This window comes from Gallus gallus, chromosome 9 (assembly GCF_016699485.2).
Source record: "Gallus gallus isolate bGalGal1 chromosome 9, bGalGal1.mat.broiler.GRCg7b, whole genome shotgun sequence".
NCBI lineage: Eukaryota > Metazoa > Chordata > Aves > Galliformes > Phasianidae > Gallus > Gallus gallus.
In genome coordinates, this window is record NC_052540.1 from 7176263 (window position 1) to 7203690 (window position 27428).

At 40.4% G+C, this 27428-nt stretch overlaps 1 long non-coding RNA gene across 1 annotated transcript in view; it reads right to left on the reverse strand.

Annotated features, from left to right (window-relative positions):
- The window catches only part of LOC101749943, a 282047-nt gene that overhangs the window by 170958 nt on the left and 83661 nt on the right, over positions 1-27428 (reverse strand). Inside the window, exons 4-5 of the long non-coding RNA XR_005862193.2 lie at positions 13211-13317; positions 4528-4851 (exon numbers count right to left, since the gene is read on the reverse strand). This is a non-coding gene — a long non-coding RNA (uncharacterized LOC101749943). The remainder of the gene's footprint in view (positions 1-4527; positions 4852-13210; positions 13318-27428) is intronic.

Sequence of the window (27428 nt, forward strand, 5' to 3'; positions counted from 1 at the left end):
TTTCTGAGTTCAGTTTAGCCTATTGGTAATCAATCGTCTGAAGAGGTGGAGCTCAGTTTTTCAGAAATGTAGGTTATTTCTCATCGTATGTGCAGGTTCACAGTGACACATTTGATAGCTGGCCCTTTGCTATCCAGATCACTAGTGTAATGTTAATTTCCAACCTGCAGCAATAAACCAAAAAATTCAGCTTAAAACTACACCGTGGTTTTGATGGACACATGAAGGTTTTATTGCAGGGTCATGTTTTTAAAGCAATTATGAGGGAGTTCTTTTTATCTGAAATTAAAAACTAAATGACACACTTCCTAAGAGATGCCAAACGTAGTTTCTGCCCACCTGTAGATATTCTGGTCCTATTTATGTAAGTAAATTTGACTTTCAAACATAAACATAACCTTAGCGAGGCCAGATCCCAAGAGAAGACTTGGATCTGACTTTTGTAGCCTCAAGGTTACGTGAGTATAGGAAAGTTCTGAGATAGGCTTTAGTAATGCTCTCTATAGGTGAAGCATTAGTGTTAAGGTAAAGGTTATTCTTTCATTGAATGGGGACTCTATATTCACATACTGTTGATTATACTCCTCACCTAATTTAAGGAGACATCACCATCACTAATACGACAATCAGAAGGGGGAAGTAATTTTAATCATGCTAGCAAGAAAATCATTAATGTGATATCAAACAAACTTTGCAAAATACTTTCTATTACATATGTAGTAAGTTAAATGTCAGCTGCTTTAGTGGCTCTTTCAATAAAGTATTATGTCTGTCAGGAAGAAATTTATAGAAGTGTAATATCAATGAGAACAATGGCTCTGACTCCATACAAATCTATGATTTTGTAACAATTAGCAGCACTCTTGCCTCACCTCTGCATTGATCAATTTCAGTAGGACTGTGTTTCAAATAAAGCACATAGTTTTTTTTCTGATGCACCAGAATGCAGCTCAGTAGTTCAAAACTCTTTTTATCCCCCACATAGAACTGTGATAGTGCTAACAGTACAGCAGATCAAACTTTTCAGAATATACGGGAAGTCTACACTGAAAACTGCACATTACAGTTTTTCAAATGGAAACAGCTCCCAGTTCACATTCTAGTTGCTGGCATTCCCATTTCTAAAGCAGCAAAATTTGCCCAGAGCAGATGAATATGGTAATGAAGACCCACGCTTTGCTCAGGGCATTTTAACTTGTACCAATTCCATTTCATAGGGAAAGGAGAGCTACAAAAGCTGTATGAGTACATATTTTGCCTGTTTACTATTTGCCAGGCAATGCCGACATTTTCTTAGAGAATGCTGTGCAGAGAACCCAGGCTTATCCTTCAGAAAATACTCCTGCAATGTGTATGTGTGCAGTGTGGCTGTAGAAAATCAGAGATCCTAAAACCCAGAGAACAAAAAAAAAAAAAACCACCAAAATCCCACAGCTAAACACCATCACACTTTCATTACATTTCTTAAGGCAGAAGAAAGTAGAAAACCAAAAAAACTGGCAAATAGCTTTAAGTTTTAAAAGATTATCAAGTTTACTTTGAGATCTGGTCAGGAGGGACAGATCCTTCTAAATGCAGTAAATGAACCTGGGTTCAACTGAAGAACCACCAGGCTCCAGCACACAGTTCCACAGCAAGTGGTGATCAAACATGTACGTGCTTTCGTGAAAGCAGATCCCATATGGCACATATACTACATGGGTCCAGCCCAGGTTTAGAGAGCCTGACTGCAGAAGAGTAAGTCTCGAGACCCTCACTCTTTAGAGCATGCTGGTGTTTGTATACATAAATAAACTTAAATAAGCTTAACATTTGAAACTTTATGCCACAGTAGATGAGATTTTCTACATCTCAGCCAGAATCAGCAAGCCTGCATTTCTGCATGTCTGCCATGAGTGTAGGGAAGCCCCAGACAGCAGGATCCAACAGGCTGCTTAAAGAATCATATTTATATCAGGTGCCCAAAGAATGTTGTTTTGCTTGGCATTTCCTGCCTGACTGGTTCTCTTCTTAACAACCGATCTTTGTTTGTCTTAATTTGTTTACTTTCTTTGTGATTGCAGTAAAAGCCAACCTCTTCCTAAGAAGCAATTTGGAGAAAACAATACAAGACAGGAAAGCAACTCATAATAATGTCCAACAAACTGAGCTTATAACATTGCTTCTGAGACACTGGCAAACTAATAAGCAATCTCCTAATTATAAGGAAGGTATTTAAGTAAACACAAAAGCCTAGATGATGCTAAATTGACACCTCTTGCAGAAAAAACTGCTTAGTCACAAGTTAGCACAAAAGAAGTAGCTGCAAAAATCTACAGACAGCCAACAAGCTTTTGTCACTGTGATGCAGAGTAACAGTACCGATTCATTTATTTTTTCAAGTTCAAGTTTGTGTTTTCTTACTTAGAGATCCACTCTGCTATAAACTTATATTTATTTCAGTCTACACTCCTAGCAAGTTATAAAGCCTTCCTTTGAACTCAGCAGACAGTGCAAGCACAGAATCAATTCATAAACTAAGGTCCAGACACAATGCTGAAGTCTTACAACAGACCTCATTTGCTGCAGTGCTTATTCATCTAGTTATGAAGGCCAGTACTGAAACCTCCTGCTACAGTTCAGAACTTTTTAATGATTACAAGAAATAGGAGACGGGAATAGCTGCCAGGGAGGCAAAACTGTTCATGATATTAGGACTTCTTATGACAGGTTAGACGGATTCTAATATGCTGCAGAAAAAAAGAATGTTCTTTGAAAGAAACCTGTGTGGAACATAGTATTGCAATATTTTTGTTAACTGTATTATGTATTCTAAAACTAAATGAGTAAAGGTGGCATCATGCAAGCTTAGAATATATCCCAATCAAAGCAGCTGGGAGGAAAAGAAGAGATAAGAGAGTGAGAAGAGGGGGGAAGGGGAAAAGAAGGGGGAAAAGGGAGGAAGAGGGAAGACTTGCCCAGCACCTGGCACAGCACTCCAGATCTGTCTTACCAGGGCTGAGTAGAGGGGAAGGATCACTTCCCTTGGCCTACTGGCAACACATATCCTGATGCAGCGCAGAGGCTGCTGCCTTGCTTGCCACGAGGACACAGTGCTGGTTTGTGGTCAGTCTGGAACCCACCAGGACTCCCAGATCTTTTTCTACGAAACTGCATTCCAGCCAGTCAGTGCTCAGTCTGTCTGTATGCAGGTGGTTATTGCTCCTACGGGCAGCAATTTGCAATTCCATGTGCTAAACTTCACAAGATTCCTGTCCATAGCAGTGTAACTACTGGGTCAGTCTCTCTTTCTAGTTGTGTATCATCCGCAGATTTGCTGAGGGTGCATTCTGCCCCACTGCACAGGTCATTTATGAAGATGTCAAACAGTGTGGGTGCCTGCACTGACCCCATCCATGGTGTTACACCACCAGTGACAGGTCTCCAGCTGGGCTTTGTGATACCAGTCACACCCCTGAGCCCGACAGTGCAACCTTGCTGTCCATTTGCCTAGCTTATGCTTTATCAGTTGTCTATGAGAATATTAAGAAAGACAGTGTTAAAATACTTGCTGGAATCAAGATAAACAAAAACAACTGTTCTCCAGATCAAAACACGCTAGTTCTCTGCATCGCCTGTAGCCACTGTAAGCATCTTCTAATACAATCTTCATTCTTAAAGCTCAGTCTTAAAAAAATAAAAGCTTTACCAGCCCACCATAAAAAAACCAACCATGTATTTAAAGCAAGTTTCAATTATTTAAGGAAGATGCATGACTGAGTACACACACTTCTAAAACTGACTGCAAAATCAAATAATACAAGTGAGAAAAGATGGGTTATAGTTTGGATATTAAATTGAAAGATAGGCATGAAGTGAACACACTGACATTCCTCACGTTCAAAACATACAATATCTGCTGTTTCACAACCTAGTGGAAGATCCAATGCAGAAAATTCACATTTTCTTATTATTCTGATGAGCTCACGACCAAATCCCTATGCTTCACTGTGAATCATCTACCAGAAAACACTAAGTTCTTCACATAGCATCTTCTAACAGAGACTGGAGACACGATCCGGCCAGGAAGTCTACGCTTTAAAAGCACGAGGCAATAAAAAGATGCCACCTGAGAGACCTTCCATCGGTTCAGGGAGACAGAAGTTCAGCCATAAAACAATCCAAAACAAGACTTTTTGATCTTACTCAAAACAAACCAAAACAATTCCCAGAAGCGCCACATGCAAATTCTCTGGGGAGCAAAATGCTTTTTCCACTTAAGGCTCTGGTAAAACCCCCAGCAATCAGAAGTCCCCTAGAAACACATCATATTGATCAAAATCACAGTCCAACTTGAATTTGTAAACAAGCCAAAAGCCACTGAGGTATTTCCAGCTCTCGGAGTAGTGATGCAAACATGACAATCTACGTATGGTCAAGACCAGAGCATAAGCAATGTTCAAATCCACAAAAAATGACTCTGATTTTCTTAATGTTCAGAAGGATTTTTTTTTCCAATTCCACCCCCATTTCCATTCCCATGCTTACCTTTCAGAATTGACCTGTAAGTAGATGGCTGCTCCTCCTCTGCCACAGTCAGGTCCGTAGTGGGACTGCAGAGTACAGGATCTTCCTCTGGTGGAATAACACCTTGTAGATCTCTCATTTGTACTTAGGATGACCAGCTATACTTTTAGAGCATTTTCACACTTTTTGCAGTATTTTTTAGAACAGCCTTCTTGAATTCTGAAGTTCACAGTCATTTCCACCACTGCAGTGCAGTTAGCAGCTCTTATGAGAAGGAAATAAACCTCCTTCTGTCTAGCAAACACACTGGTAAGCACTCCAGTCTGAGTATAGTTTTGCATCATGCTGAGGAAGAAAAAAACAAACAAAAAACTCTGATGAGTATTAGTTGATTTTCAGATACTCTAAGGACATCTAGAAGATAAGTTAAATTCCCACAAAGCTGTTAAAACTACTCAAATGTACAAGAATAGCATGCACACATGCAAAAATGTAGATAGTATGAGTTTTGTAATGTCAGCAGGACTATTCCAGGAGGGAAAAGGAACCATTGGCTGTGGCAGACCATGGCAGCAGCAGGACTTTTCCCTTCCCAGCAGGACAGAGACCCAGCAACCCCAAGCTGGGCAAGCAGAGCATGGCAGTAACAGCAGATCTCCAGCATCACTCCAGCAGTCATCAAGCAAAGGCAAGGTAACAAGCCAGGACTGGGATCAAATAAGGAAATCCAAAACAACAGTTCAGGAACAGCAAGGAAGAATGCTGGAAGCCCAGGCCTGTGTTTAAATGGGCCTTTCCTGGAACACTGGGCTTCTGGGTGCATGGATAAGGCTCCCAGCTGAGGCTAATGATGGTAATCAAAGCACACAAATCCTCAACAAGTAATCTGATGTAATATTAAAAAAAAAAAAAAAAAATCAAGGACAATATTTTTTTTTTTCCTATTTGCCATTCTTCTCAAGCCCAGCCACCTCTTCTCAAACAGTAAACGTGGCAAACAGACCCACAGGGAATGACTGTCCTTCAAAGGAACTGTGACTGTCCAGATAAATTGTGTTCCAATATAGCTTGCTTCCCAGGACTACAGTGCCTAGGGAGTAAGGCAGGATGCTGCACAGGGATGAAAATCACTTCGGAGTTTATATCACATACTCCTTAAGCCAGAAGTATGTTTCTCTTCTAATGTCCAGCCAGTACAGACTATCTGAATCTGGCTGCACAGACAGGACAATAATAATGAAAGCTCTGAAGACTCAGCTGAGAGATTTATTATTAATTTCATACTTGCTCCCTTTTCTTTGTAATTCATCTTTACCAATAACTCTATACCATATACCCTAGCACCTAAATGTGGAGTAAAGTATCTTTAATCGCATACTGTTCTTGATAATTCATTTTGCTATTATCTTAAAAGGCAGTGCTCAAAAGAAATCATCTCCCTGAGATAAAGACTGAATCACAGCATGACTCAATATTTTCTTTCATTAAAGGACTACATTCCATTTGCTCTCTGTTTTAAGTTTCATAATAGACCTTGCTTCAACCACTTTAGTTCTAAGATTTGCACACTGTGTAGTCAACATTTTGCAAGTTGATTTACTAATACACAAAACATTTCGACTTCACTGAAAAAGCTTTGAAGGTTTTAATATCAGAATCTTTCTCCAAGTTCTGCTTTGGTATCAGGTTTTCTTATTAAAATAAAACCTAATTAAAGTCTAAAATGAATGATGTGGATTTTCTCTCTGTTAGGCAGGCCTATTTGCATTCTGTGAAAGATCACTGGCACAGTAGCATGCCATTTGATTCAGTTTAGTTCAAGGATGTTCCACTGAAATTTGTCTCTTTACCTACCAGCTGCTTGCCCCAAAAAGGCTACATTTGTTTTCCAAATCAGGTGCCCAGGGCCTAAAAGTTTAGACAGACTTCATTATCCAAGGTAGATAAAGCATAAAAGCATAGAGTTAGTAGCAGCCGCTCCACTGAACCATTCCTTTGCTTTACTTTGTCACCACCTCCAGTGACACTGATTACAAGACATTGTTCCTGAATGTGAGAGGCATCCTTCAGTACCAGAAACCCATCATTAACCATCTTCCCCTTCAGGTGTTCTTTATTTGTTCCCAGGTACTTTGCTCAGAGGAAACTCAGTAAAGCATAGCAGTGTTCATAACAACCAGTGAATTTTAATTATCTCCATCCATGGAAAAACAGTCTTAAAATTGCAACCAGAGCAATTATGGCATTTTAGCTGACAACAACGGGATGGTATTTTGCTATTGGAGGTACATTTCAAGGGGTTCCTTGTTTTAAGGCACTGACCCCAACTGACTCTGTATCGATACAGAAAGGAAAGCTCATCTAGGTCCTAAAAAGGAGCATTATTGTCTGCCACAAACATTTTAGGGAGCAAATTTTTCTACTAGAGAGAAGGAAAATGAATTGGTAAATTATAATCAAGAGAGAACGCCTAAGGTCAGAAAAACAAAACTTTTATCACTATAAACTTCACTGTGAAGGTGACAGAGCCCTGGAGCAAGCTGCCCCAAGAGGTGGTAGCATCTCCTTCTCTGGAGATACTCAAAACTTACCTGGATGCTTTCCTGTATGACCTGCTTGTAGGGAATGTGCTTTAGCAAGATTTGAACTAAATGATCTCCAGGGGTTCCTGCCCTGTAATTCTGTGACTGTGTGATAAAACATCCCACGCTCAGTCTTTGCAAGTAACTTGTGAAGAAAACATGAATTCAGTGACCATGAATGAATATAGATTTTAAACTCCAGAAGAACTGATACAGAGAACTTTTTTCAAAAGTGATTCTTAACAGGTCAGACTTGCAGCTGTTTGTTCAGAATGATGGCTTGTATCCTCTACCTGTTTCACTTCCTATGCAAATAAGGCATACTGACCAGGAACATGAAGTAGATCTTTTTAAATCAGTGACAAAGCCATTCACATGACAAATGGAGTCCTCTGATTTTGGGCAACAAAAATCTGTCCTTTAGGAAGCCCTCCAAGTGGCAGTCCCAGTCATATGCCTTCAAGCCTTTCCCTTAAAATCCTCCTTGCTCCTGCAGAACAGTCCTTTCTCTCCTATGCTTTAGGTTTCTTACACTGCATGAGAGAGAACTCAGTCTGTTTCCACCAGGCTTGGATTAAAAATCCCTGTACTCAGAGACAATTCTTGAATTGCTGTCCCCAGCACAAGCTTGCTTCAGTCTATCCAAGTCCCTTCAATATTACTGCCTTCTTTATTTCTGAAAATTTTAATTATTCCTTAGAAGCCCCCCTAAACCCCATTTTCCTTCCCTTTTTTCCTGTGCACTTCACAAAGTGCAAGTACATATCTCTTCCAGAGAGATGGGGCCATGTCAAGCTGTAACTTAAGACTGAGTATCAAGTTTTTTCCCGTAAGTCACACAAAGGAACGTCTAAAAACGTTCCTCCTTTTGTTCCTGTAGACTGCTTCTCCTACAGAGCCTTCACAACTGCCTCCAATAGACCCAAGTAGAGCTTAATCAAAAGGACCACTGAAAAGGCTAAATTAATCTCATAAATTAACTTTTTATCAACTTACATATTTCAAAATGAATGTAATAGATAGCTGATTCGATCTATTTATTTATCAAGCCTCCTCCATGAAGGCCATATAAGCCATATAGAATCCATATAGAAAGACCAATCACATTCTCAACTATTGTATTTTCTATTATTTTTTTTCATACAAGTCACTGGAATTTCTCTGAATTGTACCTGCTGAGTCTGTGATGGAAAACAGTCAACTGTGGATTTAGTGTGGAAAAGGTAGGAAAGAGAGAATTGAGTATTATTCTGTTAGCTCTTATCTGTTAAATCTCAATTTGTTCTGCTGCTTTTCTAAAATGAAACTAGTTGGTAAGTCCTTTATGATTACTACTTACATTAGGTAAATCTCCCTACTGACTGTCCTATTCTGCTTTCAGCAGTACTGAAGCACTAAATGCTTCTTCCTCACAACACTTCTCTGAATATGAAAACCGGTATAGTAAGTCTCTTTCTATTGCCAGTCCAGAGTTGCTCCATCTTATTTACATGTTGCTATGAGATTTTCAGTTAGTTCACTTTATGGCATAGAAGGAAACAGGTAAAGGAAAGAGAATAAATGGGGAAATAGGCTTGGCAGTCTTAGAGTGAGTCACTGAGTACCTCTCTAAAGCCATGGTCCTGCATTCCATGCTTATCTACTAGCTTTACAAAACATTTGGGAGGATTTCTTCTGTTCCCACACAGTAGAGTATGCAGAACTATTTTAATGCCACTGATGTCATCTATCTGAACTGTAGGAAGGCCTTTAACACGGTCTCCCATAATATCCTTCTCTCCAAACTGGAAAGATATGGATTTGATGATAGACCGTTCCATGGATGAGGAACTGGTTGCAAGATCATAACCAGAGAGTGGTGGTCAATGGCTTAATGTCCAGAAGCAGACCAGTGAAAAGTGGCATCCGCCAGAGGGTCAGTACTGGGACTGGTGCTCTTCAACATCTTCATCAATGACATCGACAATGGGATCAAGTAATCAGCAAACTTACGGATGACACTAAATTGAGTGGTGCAGTTGACATGCTCCGGAAATGGGATGCCAACCAGAGAGACCTAGACAGGCTCAAGCAGTGAACTCAGGTGAACCTCATGAAGTTCAACAAATCCAAGTGCAAGGTCTTGCACTGGGGTCATGGCAACCCCCACTATCAGTACAAGCTGGGGGATGTAAGGAATGAGCACAGCCCTGCTAAAAAGGACTTGGGGGTACTTGTGGATGGCAATCTGGACATGAGCCAGGAATGTGCCTTCATAGCCCAGAAAGCCAACCATATCCTGGGCTGCATCAAAAGCAGCATGGTCAGAAGGTTAAAGGGAGGTAATGCTGCCCCTCTACTCAGCACTGTTGAGACCTCACTTGGAGTACTGTGTCCACATGCGGAGTTCTCAGTACAGGAGAGATGTAGACCTATTGGAGCATGTCCAGAGGAGGGCCACAAAAATTGTCCTAGGGATGGAACTCTTCACCTATGAGGACAGACTGAGAGCTGGGGCTGCTCAGTTTGGAGAAGAAAAGGCTGTGGAAATGCCTGATGGTGGCCTTTCAATATCTAAAAGGGGGTCTATTTCCATTTTGCTGATCACCCAAACAGCCATCAAATATTTTGCATTGCTCTATGACAGTTTCCGTATTTTTTGGTTTGGGTTTTTTTTTTCCTTTTTTTTTTTTTTTTTTTTTTTTTCATTTGCGGGTTTCCAAGTTCTGTTTTCTATAAACTTAAAATCTGTCTGGCTAGTGGTATCCCAAGACTTGGCTTGGATAGGGGGTGAAGCAGAACTAAATACTTTGAGATGTCAGAAGGATTCAGAAGCAAAGAGAGAAATAATACATAAATGTCTACTGGCCATAGAAAGCAGTAAGGAGCACTGCTACTTGTGAGAGGGAAATGTTATTTGACAGGATAGAAAGTTTAAAGGTTTCTGAGCCCTGAGTTGCTGGGAGTTAACTGCAAAGGGAGAAAGGCAGGTACAAATCCCCTCAGCTTGCACTGTGGCTTTGACTATCACTGCTGCAGCAGAAAGCTTTCCCTGGCCTCAATCCATCAGCATGAGAACATGTTTCTTGGGCACTGCTGAGGCATCCAATGATGATTAAAAGACAACTCAGCAGAGAGGCAGGGATGCGTGACTGCCATGCAAGATATATGAAATGTGCTCTTCATAACACTCCCTTTATTTTCTTTGCAATAGTCAGTACCTTTCTGAAGCTACAGGGCCCTATTTTGACTGTTTACTTTCAGTCCTGCCCTTTCCAAATTCCTATGTGGAAATGATTCTCCCCTCTTGCTAGCACAACAGACGTCATAGTCACCAATCTTTCCTGAGTAGCATGCCATGTCCCAGTGCAGCTTACATGGATGGGTGGTCCTAAACACATGAAAGACACTTTGAGCCTGTGGTTAGCTGCCCTGCCATGCCAGTCAGGTTCTTTGGTTGACTGGTATTGTGATTAATGTAAATATGCCATTAAGAAACAAGAAAATAAAATGTGCCTGGTAAAATTCAAAGAAAAAAAATTTTAACTTATCCACTGGCCAGGGTTAGGAACAAATAGCTATATATGGAGAAAGAATTATACAAACCTCTTTAAAAATAACTTGGCAGGAAATAAAGTATTCATTTCCACAAAATTGAGCTATGAGCAAAATAAAAAACCATAGTATCTTTTCTTTAGCAATTCAGTGTAATCTCGCTTATACTGCTGGGGCATTTACAATACAGTGCATGTATCTTATAAAAACCTCTCTTGAAAGCATGCTCAGCAGTAGCTGGTGGCAGAGGAGGTAAAGGTGAGGTTGTACTTCAGTCTGCTCTTAGGTACATCCCCTACAGAAGTCAATAAATAGGATCACCTAGTGATTCTGAAGTGATTTTCAAAACCCTGGATTGTTATTTAACCTAATTCTACAGTTAGCATTTATTTAAAATGTACTGGGCCAACTAATACATGACTCAAATTAAGGCTAAAGATTTGTGTATTTTGTTGTTTTTCTGATATACTAGTCTCTCTTCCACAGGTTGGTAGCTGATTTGATATTCAGTATATCACAACTATCTTGTTATAGCTGAAAGAAATGTGCATTTGGAAATGTTCATTAATACCATTATCATTAATTGGCTCTTATCTGAATCTCAGTGCTACAGGGACTCTTCAGATTAAATGACAGATTGTAGTTCATCTTTTTTCAAGTAAAATTTTAATAGCACCCACACTGCAAATCAAGTCTAAAGGGCCGGATCCTGCTCTCCTCCTGACTTAAGTACCAAGTAACAGAGTTCAAGCTATCCTTACTTTACACCAAGACATTATAGAACAAAACCTAAACTACTTTGCTTCTACTGCATCTAGTGCAAAATTATACCAAGGCATCTTAATGTCTGAAGGGAAGAACACACAATGACATTCAGTTCATCTTGGCTTTTACTGGACCCAGTTGCTGAGGTGCGTAGACAAATTCTGGAAAAGACTGAGCTTGGGTAAATCAATAGCACAGTCATGTGCTTGAAGTTGAAGCCTCCCTTGCTTTGAACCTCACCTATCCACTCTGATGCCCCTGAGCTATCCTCCACTGGTGTAGTCCTGGCAATGGAAGGCAACTGAGGAATGCCTCAGGCAGCTCAGGATCTGGCCTTAGGAATACACAGGCACAGGTGTGTCTAGGGTGGTCATGCATCAGATGCTGCATGTTCTATGGCCTTTACACCTTAAGCTGCACCTGCAGTGTATTGCTGTCTGTAACATAAAACAACCCAGTAATTTGAATAGCAGCTGGCTTGTGACCCATTAAGACACTCTCATACTGCTCCCCTCACTCAAATTGTTTCTGAGCATCTAAGTGAAACGCTTGCTAAAAGGACAGGCAAAGGAAACCACAGGAGTCATTCTAAAACCCTGAAATAGAGAATTCATTCACTTTTCCCAACACTGAATGAATCCTCAAATTACAGTGGTTATCTGACTCCCAGGCTTCCCATCAGAATGCAGAAAGCTTAAGTAGTGTTTTCTCATACACAAAGCTACAGCTCATCTGATTAAAAGCAAATGACTGTCTTGATCCAACTTGCAGGATTAAGCATCTCCTGGTGGGATGAAATGAGTCCTATAATATACTTATTAATAATCTTCTCATGAGGGACAATAGATGTAAGAATTATTTTGTCTTGGCCAGTGTATTAATTGACTTTTTGACTTCTCTAATGAAGAGAGAAGTCAAATGAAAAAGAGTGTCTGCTGCAGCAAAGGAATTGCACTTATCCATCCAGCTGGTGCAATCCTCTATGACAGAGACTTGTTCAGAACAGTCATATCAAAGCAGCCATTTGAAAAATTCTAGCAGAAGAAATTTGTTGAAAATCTGGTAAATGCTAGCAGAGAGCAAAGCATGTGTGTGTGCTCATATGTACGCGTGTTAAAGGAGGAAGGAAACTCTTCTCTCTTCTAATTCATTAGGAATAAAATCCTACAGAGGACTTTAGCATAGAGAATGTCACCTTCCTCTTAATTTAGCAGGTTCCATTCTGTCAAACTGCCACCTGAAGCAGTATTTGAACCAACCAAACAACCAAACAAAAAAAGCCACACACACTTGTTCCCCTTCCAAAACCCAGCCCTCAACCTATAAAAGGCAAAGCATTTACCATTTATGCAAATCACGCTGGTTACTCAGCTTTTCCAACAGACAAATGCCATGCTGAGATGGGAACAAAATGCAACTTAAAGCCTTAAACGTGCTCTGTAGTGCACAATATGCTCTTTCAGACTCTGTGAGCAAATCTACTTCTCGAGTACAATACACAAACGTGCCTCACACACAAGCACTGTTCTTTCTAACAAAAAAAGCAATAATAATAAAAAAACCTTTCCTCTAATAAAATTACTAGTAAAAATGATCATTAATGGCAGGCTTTATAATCAATTCTGCAGCCCTCCTGCTGTCCTCTGCACCTGCTGACTGTCTGGCATAGTCTGCCTCCTGCCTGTCCAGCTGTTTCAAATGATACTTTACTTGGCAGTGCTTTTTCACAACAAGAGTTCTGGGAGGCTGATTCTCCTCAAAGTATGCTCAGTATGAAACTGCCCCTCTTTGTCCTTAAGACACAGAATGGAAGCTTGACTCACCTGTTCTTTTCCTGCTAGCCCAAACTTCCCATTTATTGGTAGCACTTTACAGCAACGCATCATCCCAAATTGGCAGTAAACACAGTGGAGTCCACCACAGGTCAATCCTGCCAAAAAAAAATTGGATGAAATTATTTTAGTGATCCCCACCTCATCTTCCCTACCACAATGAATGTAATTGAGGAAAGAAAAACATCATGTGGTTTCTCAGACTTTGTTGATCCCCAGGTACCACAAGAATTAATTGGCAGGGCAGTACATACAGCCCAAGTTTTACCATGTGAACAGGAAATCTCCCCATTGTGGATTTAATACCGTGTGTACTAACAAAGAGGGTGAAAGTGAGATTCACCTTGTCAAATATTGCGAGTCTGTTTTAAGTAGCACCAGGGCAGAGTCTGAACTCAACCTCTGAGTAGGAAAAATGGTTCAGATAAATACTGAAGTCACCTATCGAATGCAGTAACTAGAGGTTTGTGGCATTTCCATGCTGACTGTATACAGCAGATAGTATGCTCTCAGTTCAACAGGGGGATCATCTGCCTTCTGTACAGCACTGCTTTTATTTGAGCCAGAGCCAGCGAGCCATTGGGCTCCCTGCCACCCAACAATAAGAAACACAAATTACAGCTGCAAATGGTCTTTTTAGCATAAACAGCACTTTCAGCTTTCTCTGATTCTGCTCCTCCCTAATCCATATTTACTGGTATGGGGGACTAATTTCTCTGATTTCCCTGCCACTATTTGCATGATTGCAGCTGTCTTTACAGATATGCAATAAATCGTGTGAAAACAAAGAATGAGCACATGAAAAGAATATGAAAACTACAATTAAGCAAGACCAACATTACAGGTGTATCTTCCCCTTTCCTGAGTATCAGATGCAGATACCCCAAACCTTTTACTCCAGTTTGCAGAGTCCTGGCCCCACAGAAAGTGCCGGTACAAGACCTACTGATGGCAGCAGCCACGTCCATGTGGCATTGCTGGCACAATGCACCCCAAAGGGCCAAGGAAATGGCTGGCAGACAAGAAGCCTGGTGGGCAGCACCACTCAGGGGAGGGCAGCACAGGGAAGCAGGGCAGGCGGCTGCTCCTTTCTTCCTTCCCCTCTACCTTGCAGATGGACATCTGGACAAAGACAGAGCCAGAGCAGGACACATGTCTGTCCTCAGCTCTCAAACAGGTCTCCATGATATACAGGACAGATAAGTCAGCCACAAATGGCACCCTATGACCTACAGAACCCTGGAAGCTCCCCAAGATCCCCCTGCCCCTACCCCAACATTTTATATTGATTTGCTGAGACTTCATCTCACTGCAGGTGCTTGCACCGGACCTACTGATTGCAGCAGTCCTTTCAACAGATGGCTAAGGAAATGGCTGGCAGATTTGCAGTCCAGTGAGCAGAGGCCTGCAGGGGAGGACAGCACAGGTGGCTTCTTCTTTGTTGCTTCTCTGCCTTGCCGATGGACATCTGGACACAAATGGAACCAGACCACCACGGCTTCAGTCAACCAGCCCATGTCTGCACCTGGACACGGCACCAACCCGAGCATGAGGAAACCACATGCTTCGCTCTGTACCGCACCGTGGTCCTACAGGCAGCCTGAGGATTTGCCCAGCATGGACAGAGGGAGTTCCACAGCACCCCTCATCTACAGAACCCACCACAGACCTACACACAGATAGACATTCCCCACAGACATAGGCAGCTGATCTCCACTCTCCACTTATGATGGAGTGAGGACTTTGAATATTGCACACATCAGTATCTTGAGGAACCGTATAGATGAAAAGAGAAACTAAAAAAGGATGGATAGGCCCAATTAAGAAATACCAGAGAAACTACATCCAGAAGAAAAGGCAAGCACCATAACTAAGTATGCTCATGAGACTGGGGTCAAAAGTTTAGGAGCAACGAAGACTATCAGCCTTCCTCCCTCAACCCCCAGATGGCCACAGAGAAGACTGGCAGACTTAGGGAGGACTGTGCATGCTCCAAGTGTGAGGATATTATTTAAATCAGTTCTAAGAAATATTTACCATATGAATGAAATTCTGGGAAAAACAAGAATATGTATGAGCACAACCAATAAATGTAATCTGCACATAAGCCAAGGTGCACATATCGGGCAGAGCTATCTCCTATGTGCCCAGTGCTGCAATAAAGGAATACTTGCTTCATACAACTCATCAGCACATCAGATTAATCTACTGACATTCTCGGCATCACCTAGCCATGCTGGAAAGCTATCACAGAATTAAAAAGACATCTTAAAAACATTCAGAATAAACTTTCTGATTCATAAACCTTTCCCTGCCTCTTCCATCTCATGATATGTATTGTGTGAACTTTTGGGGGGCTTTCCTTCTTGTCATCATCTTCTTATATTTATGCACCTGTATATCATAGGATCACAGAATGCTTTGGGTTGGAAGGGACCCTTAAGATCACCTAGTTCCAACCCCCCTGCTATAGGCAGGGACACCTCCCACTAGACCAGGTTGCTCACAGCCCCATCCAGCCTGGCCTTGAATGCTTCCAGGTAGGGGACATCCACAACCTCACTGGGCAACCTGTTCCAGTGTTTCACCACCCTCACAGTAAAGAATTTCTTCCTAACATCTAGTCTAAATCTACCAGCTTCCTGTTTAAAACCATTTCCCCTCATCCTGTAGCTATATGCCCTTATAAGAGGTTCCTCCCCAGCTTTCCTGTAGGCTCCCTTCAGGTACTGAAAGGCCACTATACGGTTTCCCCAAAGCCTTCTCTTCTCCAGGCTGAAAAGCCCCAGCTCTCTCAGCCTGTCCCTGTAGGGGAGATGTTCCAGCCCTCTGATCATCTTCGTACCCTCCTCTGGACCCGCTCCAGAAGCTCCATGTCCTTATTGTGCCCCAGAACTGGTCTCAGTAGTCTAGGCCAAGTCCCTTCTGTTTCACCCTCATTACCAACAATCCAAACACCTTTCTCCTTCACATGCAGAAATATGCAGGTACTACATGATAAGAAAAAGATACAAACACAATTATGCAACACCATTGCATTCTTAGGTGCATGTCAATTGTACGTCCATACTCACTGCAGACACAGTAGAACATAAGGTAAGCACACAAACATTAAAACAAACCATCTAATTACGAGGTGGAAGAGCATCACAACTCAGAGTTTTTGAAGCTCTCTGTGCTTGCTTCTTTTTGAACTTTGCCTTTTTTCCAGTGATTTCTGGTCTCAGGAAAGGGGACTCTCTTTATGTTGACACACAGAATCAAGCCATGGAATTATACTAAACTCATATTTTAAAAATTCCAGTGTTCAGGAGTGTTTGGATTTGGAGTTTTGGGCTGACCCATGACAGTGCCACAATTACCCAACCATGGTTTACTGAAGCCCACATTTTACACAATTAGTCAAATTTCAGAATGGTAGGATAAATGGGTTTCATTTATCTCTGATTTCGAAAAGGTTTAATGGCATTACAAAACATTGTTCTATATTATCTCATTTAAAACTAGGGAACTTCTTTCATCATAAATAATGAATAAAAAATAAACATGACAAGTCATACAATGATGAAATGGCAGTTCCTAGCATGACTTGAATACTTACATTCTGTAGTGTTTTCTTGTTATAAAACTAATGTGTACCCATTACAGTTGTCAGGTGTGCATTCAAAACAATTTCAGCATGCATATCATATTACTTGTGGGATGAACGATCAGTTTACTTACAGGCTTTTTTTTCCTCACAGAAGCGTGACCATAAAAAGTTTAGCATTGTCTTGAATGCATCCCTTCTATAAACACAGTAGGATTAGGAAAGCATTCCAGGACATATATCTGTCACTATAGCTGGTATCAGCCTGTAACTCCGCTTAGCTGAAAACCCTCTTTAAGCAGGAAGGACGATAGGTTTGTTCTGATCGCACTGGAAAGTGGCTGTGCAAGTGACAGATGTCGAATATCATTCTTACTAAATTCTCTTCACAACTGGGATTAAATAACATAACCTAGTTGCACCTTGTCCTCGCTTAGTCTCTTTGGAAGGAGAAAGGTATGATTTTAACACCTATCCTACATTCTTGTAGTCTTACGTTTGGGCTTTGATAGTCAGATAGAGACGAACTGCAACTTCATTTTCTATCTTATTTCTAGGGAGATTAAAAAAAATGTTAATTTAACTAGCAGACTTGGCACACTGGGGAAAAAAAGGAGGGCTTGAATAAGGATCAGGCAGAAGCATAACCAAAAGTAAAGGCACTCCGAGCTCAGGTGCTGTATAAAGCATATGGTCTTTGAGGCCATATACAAGTTCTCACACTGAACAGAGGCAAAAACTTCCCAACCATTTGGCTCTGTCCATCATACCACATCAAGGAGAGAAGTGCTGCCTGCTTGTGCACAGCAGGCCAGGGGCTGCGAGGGAAAGAAAATGAGGGTCTGTAAAGTTGCTTTCAAGGCAATCTGAGCAGACAAAAGATCGGTTTAGTGCCTTTGTTCTTAGCTGCAGTTCTGCGCAGTGCCTGTGAAATTCCTATTGACATCCCAGTCACATAGAAAGGCACTTCAGGTACATATGGCACGAGTGTGATGTTCCCTTTTTATGGGTAACATTTACCCGCAGGGTTCAGCTATCCCAGAAAGTGGCATTTAAGAATATTCTCAAGGGTTCTCTCAGTAGCAGAGAGAAAAAATATACTTGTAGCTAGCCCAGCTTCTACATTCTACATTAAAGGAAAATGTACCGCTCCAGTCACATGCGAGGTAAACAGATATTTCACTGTCATCTCTCTGTTAGCTAGCACTGAGGTTTAAAATTCAACAGCATGACCATACTGAAAGGAAAACAAAAGGAAAGACAAGAAGAACTCATGTTCTCTGAACCAACAAGTCTTGAATTGCCACAGAAGAATGGGAGAAAAGGATTTGAATTAAGTATTTCACCCAGAACCTATAATATTCAGGCTTTGAGGTAGAAAGAGAATAAACATTTCTGCAGATGGATTTGGGCAAGGGGAAGAGAAAATATGAGACATCTGTGCAAGAAAATAAAAGAATACCCTGCACTCAGACATCAAACTTACATCAGGATTTGTAGCCAAATCGCTTTATTTTATTTTTCAATTACCAGGCAAGCTTATGGAATAACATGAGCTTTGCTTTCCTAAAGTTTTTGGCATAATAGAAAGCTAACTATGGAAAACCAGCAGATGCAGTTTTTATCAATAAAGCTCTGCTCAGAGGAGTTGAAAGTCTTTTCCTTTCACGCTTTCAAGTTTCTTATTGTATACAATTGTTTTCCTCGGGGGATTATACCTGATCCCATGAAGCTTTCCCTGCCAAGACAGTCCAGCCTCATTGTGGAATAAGAGCAGACATTGATAGGCAGGGACCACAAGGGAGGCTGTGGCGGCTCTGGGCCCCTTTCTCGCAGCAGGGTTTTGCTGCTCAGCCTGTAAGGGTCACCTGAGCATGGCTTAAAGGATCTGCCAAGGACGGGATATCTGAAGGCCAAATATTTAAAAAATGCAAGCCCTTTGCCATTTCTTTATGAACTTCTCTCATCAAATAAAACAGATTTAATATCGTTTGTTTCCAAATGTGCTAGAAATGAAAATAACTGCAGTTATTGGAGCTGTGGGAGGTACAATGGATATTTCAGCTGCAACAGGATGAGAATGACTGTTCAAAGGTTCCCTTCAAGCTCTTTATAGCAGACAAATCCTCAAAAGAAAACATACTTTGTTAACTTTCATTTGAATACATCCTGCTCCAGCCAGACAGCCTACTTAAAATGACACAGGGGTAGTAAATTGTTCTACTGATTGGTTAGCTGGAGTTTAACAGCTTCAGCTTATCAGAAAAGAGAGAGGAACAAAAGTGCAGGGCGTATCATCGTTCAGACAAGACCCCCTTCCACTCTGAGGTGAAGGCCTTTAATTCCTCTTTGTGGTAAAAGATGTGTCATGAAAACACTGGAAGTTGGACAAAGGCCACCCAGAAGGGATCTCATTTGGCAAGCCTTACATACAGCATCCCATAAGAAACTTAATGCAAAGTATATCAATACCTACATTTGTGTATCAGTCCATGTTTTTCCAAGACAGCATTTGCCTCAAAAATTCCCTCATGGGGTAGAAACAACAGGAGATCTAGCACTTAGGATACTTCCGATATCTAGCAACAGAATTATGATGAGAAGCCCAGACTTCCTCTTATTTTGTTCTGACAAATGGCACCCCAAGGCATTAAAATGCCCATGAAAACATAGAAGGCCAGATTTTCACAGGAACTTGTGGCACACACTGTTGAATGGAGATTCAAAATGCTCAGTTCCTGCTTTCTGGCCAATCCATTTAGTCTACTGACTCTTCTGGCTCTGAATCCCCTTTGGAGATCAATGGCTTATGCCTGATAACATGCATGTGCCACTAAACCCAGCATTGTCTGACAGCTAGATACAAGCTCATCAGAATTATTTGTAGGTTTGTTTATTTCTGTTTGATGTTACAGTCAATCTCTGAATAATTACCTCTGAAGAAGTAGGCATAAATACCCTATAACCAGTCTAGCCAAAAGCATCTTATCAATGCCAAAATCTCCATAATGTACAAGACTATAAAATAGAAATGGACAATCCCTCAAAGGCAACTATGGTTGTTGTATAAAAGAGTAACAAAGCTCAATTAACCAATTAAATTGTCTGCCAAGAGTCTAGAAAAATCAACTGTTAAAACATACATAAAATTGGGCTAAATAGAAGTGTAGAGGTCAGAATGGCCTAGCAGAAAAGCAAATTCCACAGATATCAGTTGGCAAGGCAGACCCAAAACTCGGGGTACTAAAGAGACCATAACTCAAAAAGGAGCTGGAGACACAAATCTTTAGAACATCTTAATGTTGTTGTTCAATTAACCCCCTGAAATAAAGCACAATATAGAAATCCACCAGCCAGATGTGGACCGTCAGTGGCACTGGGTATGGTGAAGTCAAAGATACACACATCCTAGATCAATCTCTTATCTGGATGTTGCTCCTTGTGTGACACCACTGATTTGAGTAATGGGTATAGAGAATTTAAAACTAGATGTGAGCTTCCCCATTTAATTCCACTATTTCTCTAGGGTTTTTTTGTTTGTTTGTTTGTAACAATACTGCAACAACTGAAATCAAATTGTAATAAAGTCTCAGGAAAAGTACAGAATTTGAGATTTATTTTCTTAATCTATAGATGCACTGAGAGTTATGTTTCATTACAAATCCTGGCTGAACAAAACAGCACTTTAATGAAGGTAGTAGTCTTTGACTACAAACTACCCTGCTTAAAATTTGTCTTTGGTTGTGGTCCCAGTTTTTAAAAGGGATATTTTTTTAAAGGTGTATTCCACACACTTTTAAATATTAAACATAGCCCTGTTACAGCAGATGTAGAACTGTTCAAGTATACAAGAGGTCAAAACAGATTTACTTAAATCTCATCAGAGAAACAATTTTGTATATGTAATACATTTTAGGCCAAATACCTCAGTCTACTTCACACACTGCTGTGGATATAGAAAGTCATTGGAATCCTCTGTGCCAAAAACTGATTTCTGTTCTAAATTAAGTATAAACACAGAACTACCTCATGCACAGGGACAGTTCCTCAGGAGGAACACATCAATAAATCCTGACTGAACCCAGCCATACAGCTTGTGTTAGCGAGAGCAATTCTATACTTACCATGATAGATCTACACAACAAGGAGGAGTTCTACAGGTACATTCAGCAGCAAAAAGAAAACTAGGGAAAACATAGACCTACTGAAAGAGGCAGAGGTCCCTGTGACAAAAACACCGAGAAGGCCAAAGTATTCAATTAATGCCTTCTTCATTCTACATGTTACTGGTAGGATTCACCCTTCAGGAAACCCAGAGCCCTGAGACCAGGGGGAATGTCTGGAGCAGGGAACGTTTAGGCCGGGTAGAGGGTACTCTGCCACAGTAAAGGAGGAACAGGCTGAACAAGAAGGAACTGTGGAACTCGGTCCCTGTGAAGGGTATGAGGCAAATAAGTCTGGAAGCCATTTTTGAGCATATGAAGAATCCAAAGATGAAGATGTAGTCAGTGTGAGTTTAGAATCTTAGACACATGGAACAGCAGGTTGGAAGGGACCTTGAAAGAACTTCGGGTACAATCTTTCATGAGAATAGTGAGCCTAGATGAGATTATCAAGCATCCTGTCCAATTGCATGTGGAAAACTTCCAATGATAAGAATTCTACTATGTCCCTGGAGAGGTTGTTCAAGCGATTTATAAAAGGAAATCATGCTTGACCAACTTGACAATGAGTGGACTAGCTCAGAGAGAGAAGGGAAGGCAGCGGCTGTTGTACGTGTTTATTTCAGCAAGTTTTCTGACATTGTCTCTTATAATATCCTTATAAATAACTGTGGAAATACCGGCTAGAGAGATGGACTGAAAACAAGCTGTACCACCAGGCTCAGAGTTGTGACTGGGGACATAAAGACCAACTGGAGGTCAGTAACTGATGGTACAGCACTGTGGTTGAGATTGATGGCTAGGACCCATGCTGCTAAACATCTTCATAAATGACATATACAAATGGAGCCTCTACTCTTGAAGATAATCAAAATGTGACTGAGTATGGGCAATGTGCTGTAGCTGATGCTGCTTTGAGCAGTGAAATTGGACTACATGATCTCTGTGTTTTAGATTGTTTGCCTTCTATTGGTGGAAAAATATAGGAAGCACTTGAGGCTTCTATTCATTCCTAGCAGTCTCTTCCCAACTCACTACTTCTGTAGTAGTGAGAAATTTTTTGTTTTCTAACTAACTTTTGTTAGTGAGAAAACATTTTTTTGTTTCTGACTTTTCTGTATGACCTATTTGTCTTCTCAATGTGTAATTCATAGCCTGATAATAGCTCATGCTCATCCAAAAGTATCATTGCAATTAAATTGATAGGAAGAGTGTGAGTATAAAGAAAATTCTACTGGATTCTGACCATTCTAGTACATGCAATCTTTGTAATAAAACCTTCAGAAGTTTGGACTCTTTGCTGCAGATGTTCTTAAGTATTTGCTTAGTTTCCCAACACACATTCAAACATTTTTATTTTTTTTTTTCTCCTGAAATGCTGATATGAATTGTATGGACAAAGTAAACAGAGCACTCTGTTAGAGTTTTCCTTTTTACAAATGAGCCATAAAATTGTCCATTAACTAGCCTTGCTTCCCTAGGGGCCAGTCTGCATTGTTGAGGTTTCCTCTACCATTTCTGATCCCTGTTTTGTTGAGGAGATTACAAAAAAAAGTCACAATGCAGAAAACCAAGAAGAATAGGCTTTTGAAAATTTTGAAAAGTGCCCTCCTCTCCCCAGGCCTTTGGGCAGAGCTGGAGTTTTGATCGGTGGTGGAGAATGTTAAATTTAAACACACCCTATTTTTCTTCGTTTACCTTGTCTTAAAATAATAGCCTATTCAGGCTCCCACCTTCCATCCAGAGGACATGGTGTTCCTATCTATTTAAATTACTCCAGCAAGTTCCTTAGAACAATAAAAAGGCCCTTAAGGGTCTCCCGGAGCAAGTATTGACAACCAGAGAAATAATGAAATGGTGAGAGAATTTACTAGGAGCTTTGCCTCCTGTTAATTCCTGAGAAAGTTGCCAGTTCTGACAGTGCTTGAATTTATCTGGAGGGCATATCCTTTTAAAAAATGGCAGGAGGAAATATATGTCTATTGTACCTGTCACTCCACAATGTGTGCTGTCTGTAAGCGCCGGGGTCAGACAGCGACTATACTGCACATCAGATCTTTGAAGATCCAGCTCTTTATCCAGGACAGCCAACCCTGCACCAGGTTTTGAATATGCACAGTGGGAGCAAGGTGAAGAAGTCAGCCCCAGTTGCAGCAGGTTTTCTAGTGATTTTTCAGTGTGTGTTAGAATAAGTAGTAGGCTAATGGGGAACAGAAGTACCTCACAGCATATAGGAGCACTGAAAACTACTGTAAAATAGCCCAGGATTAACAAAGTCCACAGAGCTGTGTGTGATTATGCTAACTGTAGATCTGGCTGCTAACTGCCATGGATTTTCTAGCTACCTTCTGAGAGCAAATGCCTTTGTCTTCTAGGCGTTAGAGAATTTAATGCAAACTTTCCAGTTCATCCCTTCTGTAATTAAAACTCAGACTCTTATTTCGCCTCTTCAGCCTTCCCTGTCTTTCACCATGTGTCACTCATTTAGGGAAAGATGACATAAGCTCCTTGCAGAGGTATATTTTTAGCTGAGCAGCTTATTTAACATGCAAACCAAATACATAATCAAAGTGGCTTTTTTTTTTTTTTTTTTTTTTGAAAGGGAAAGTCATCTCAAGGTTGACTTAAAAGCCAAACAGCTTTATCTCACCAAAGTCTCAGTTAAGTGCTGCAGCGTTGTGCCCTATGTGTAAGACAAGACTGCTCTTTCCAGTGAAGCTCTGTTGATCTATGATCTAATCTCTAGGCTCTTTAAATAAGCTTTTGAGTGTGTAACTAAGAACTCCTTTATCTGTTATTAATGTCTCATTTTGTTATCACTACCAGCAATTTAAATGTACTAGTCATACTTGATAAATTCCACTGCAGATTTCCTTCCCTTCCAAAAATATGTGAAGCTTGGGAGGGGGAAATTGTTTTGTCTGTGTATTCCTTAGTGGCACTCTTAACAACATTAGCCTCTTGCACATAAAACGCTGAAATGTCTGGACATGCATGCAGTGTGACTCACTCACACCTAGTGAACAAGTTCTCTCATTCAAAGACCTACAGAAGTGTGAGTTGCTTGAATCACTGATTTTATTAGTACAAACATGTTGAACTTTACTAACATACCTTTCGACTTTATTGGCGTACCTTACTTTATACGTCTTAAGGACCTTGGCAGTTTTTTCTGTGGTTAATTGAACTGAGGTAGCATTGAGGAAAAAAAAGAAGAAAAAAAAAGAAAGAAAAAAGACTAGCTAAGTAAATCATAAAAGGAATTCCTCCTAATCTCTCTCATATTAGTTGTGGCTGACCTAAGGAGTTACCTGCCATATAACCTGACTTTTTCTCATGGGGGTTCATTTATTCTTATCTAAAGCCAAATCTTACCACAGCTCTGATTGCACTTCAGACTGAGCTGTGGGAAGTGTCTCAAGTTTTCATACTGTGAGGGAAGCCCTGTGTCCTGCCTGAAACCTAAAGCAATACTCATTATGCATATTTGCATTGGCTTCTGCGTCACCCAGGAAAAGTGTTCTTAAAGGAGAGAAAATAAAAGAAAAACTGCTGAGAAACAATTAGCTGCCCTGGGAACAGACCGTGCCAAGTCAGCTCTTAACTCATGCATCCCATTGCGACAGAATTTGATCGACTCCAATGCACATTCTATCTGACTTGTCCTGTTGCATCTCAGAATTGCTGGCACTTTTTCTCTGGACAAAAAATTATACATGCTTATATATATATATATATATATACACACACACATATATATATGTTTAGTACATATATATTTGTTTAATGTAATATTTTATACTGTATGTATCTTATATATAGGTATAGAAAAAATAAAGGTCACACCTACCCTTTCTAAATCTTCCAGACCTAGAAAATAAATACGTTCCTTTTTCTTAGCACTGCAGTGACAGACATTTACCACTGTGGTGGGATAAAAGAATGAATATGCAAAAGTTAAAAACAGGATTGCAGTTCTGATTAAATAAAGGTACTTGATGAAGTATTTTATTCTCTTGTTCCTTAAGCTGCCTTATCCATAAGTGAATTAGACTTATAGAACTATAGAATATCCTGAGTTGGACAGGTCACACAAGGATCCTCAAGTCCACTCAGAATCACCCAAAAACAAAACCATGTTTCCACGAGCACTGTCCCCATGCTCCTTGAACTCCATCAGCTTGGTGCAGTGACCATACTGCCCTGGGGAGCCTGTTCCAGTACCTAACCAACCTCTCCGAGGGAGGTGTTTTCAATGTTACCCAGTCCTCCTCTAGCAGAGCTTCCTTCAGCAAGTTTTACACTGATGAGAATTTTCTGTGCTAGTTCAGAATGCTTAAACAAGTTTTGATTTCTTAATTAACAAGGAAGTGCCTCTAGACAACTTCAGTCCTAGCCCCGTTCCTGTCTCCAGCAAACAAGTGTGAAATTGGCTGAGTAGCATGAGCCTGATGCCAAATCAGTGACCAAAAGCAGCTCTAAATCCAGTTAAGCTAAAAGAACAGGTATAGAATATGCAGAATGAACCAGAGAATCTCCTCCTACTGTGTTCTCATATGGAAATATATTAAGGCAAGCCAGGTTATCATCTATATGATGTGATTCAGCAATGCCTGTTTTCCATTACTTAAAGATTTGAGAAGAATCACCACCTTTCATTATGTTCACAGTGACATACATGCATATACACACATTCTCATACGTGAATGGACACACTTGAGAGAAAACAAGAAAACGTGGAGTCAAAGAGAACTTAAGTATGATATCGAGAAGGCAGAAAGTGCAGAGACTTGAAATTTTAAAAGCCTATGCTAACAGAGAATTTGTAGGCTTCTCTCTGTGAATACAGTTCTATAAACAGTATACAACATTCTGAAGTGACCTTCTTAGCTCTTATTTTACAAGCGGGTGTTATAATTGCAACATAAATGCTCCTATCACAAATTAATGTCCCACCAAATTGATATGTCAAAATCCAGACAAGAAACCAGTGAAACCATAAATTCTTTCAAGGAAAGTTGCTGACTGGTGTTTCAAAAGAAAAAAAAATATTCCTGTTAGTTCTATCCTATAAATACCTGGGATTTTAACAGGTAAGCCTTAACTAGTAGGGAGTTATAGCATGCTGCCTTGAAGCAAGCCTTAGTAAAAGGTAAATGACACAAGAATATAGCTAATTCCTCAGGGCAGACACCACGAAATAGTGAAATCTGACCACTGTATCTTCCCTCCTCTTTCTAAATCCATTTTATAACTGTAAGAGGATCCCTTCATGGTCCTCTTGCTTTCAGTAATGACTTGACATTTATTTTTTTTTTATTCCTTGCTCTGTTAAGAACCTTTTGCAACGCATAGGGTCTTGCTGAAAAAATATACCTAGAGCATTTGTATAATTTGCATATCATTTTAAATACATTTACATGGCATTTTAATCAAGGAAAATGCAAACAGAGTTATAACTTTTTATTTATAGAGTTCTTATAAAGCACTCAGCAAAACATACAGACAAAATATGACCTCAAGGCTGAAAAGGGAAAAGTATCAGTGAGAAGACTGCTAGCATGTCTTAGAAATACATCTGATTAATGTTGTGCTTTACATACAGCTATTATTGTTTGAGGCTATTTAGGAGCCTGTAGTGTTCTGATTTAATTAGTTCTATGAGAGAAAAATTCTATCTACAAGTACTCACAAGCTATCTTACACATAGAGCACACATGAACCTCTTACTCCATTTTGTACATCATCTGGCAGATGCCTACTGGGACAGAGGTGATCTAAGACTAAGTCATGAATGGATTTTAAGTTTTTTGAAAATACCACTAAGATGACCTGACAACTATCACATCTCCTCCAAATGCCACGACCTGGTCAACCGAGCTCTCACTCGTTTCCTTGAAATATGCTTGCAGAGGAGAAAGGTTATAACAACGAAGTTGGCCAGGAAAAAGCTGCCCTGTTCTATCTCATATCAGTTAGTTTGTGGACTGCTCATAAGTCTTTCCACTACCAGCAGCAGACACACACTCCATTCCCCCCTGAAAATACACTTATGCCAGTGGCTGACTCATGCTGTGCCTCCCAACTTGAGGAGTGGTGCAATCCACAGAGGGAAGCTGTATGGGATTCTCACAATTGTGCTGAAAGCCTCCACAAGGGACAGAAATAAGATGCGGCTGGACACCAGATTTTAACACCATGAAAACTGTCCACATCTCTCATCCATACAGTTAAAGCAGAAAAATTCCACAGAATTAAAATCTTGAGGAAACTTTCTCCGGGATGCTTTCAAAGATGAGGAATTTCTCATAGGAAATACCTTCATCTGATTTCATCCTGAGCCTCTGGAAGCCAGAGCGGCAGCTGACTGAAATTGAGGTTTTTCTCAGCTTAAAAACTAATCACAAATAAAACTGAAGAAATTCTTATCCTCAGTAGCTTTGTCCATTTTGAACAA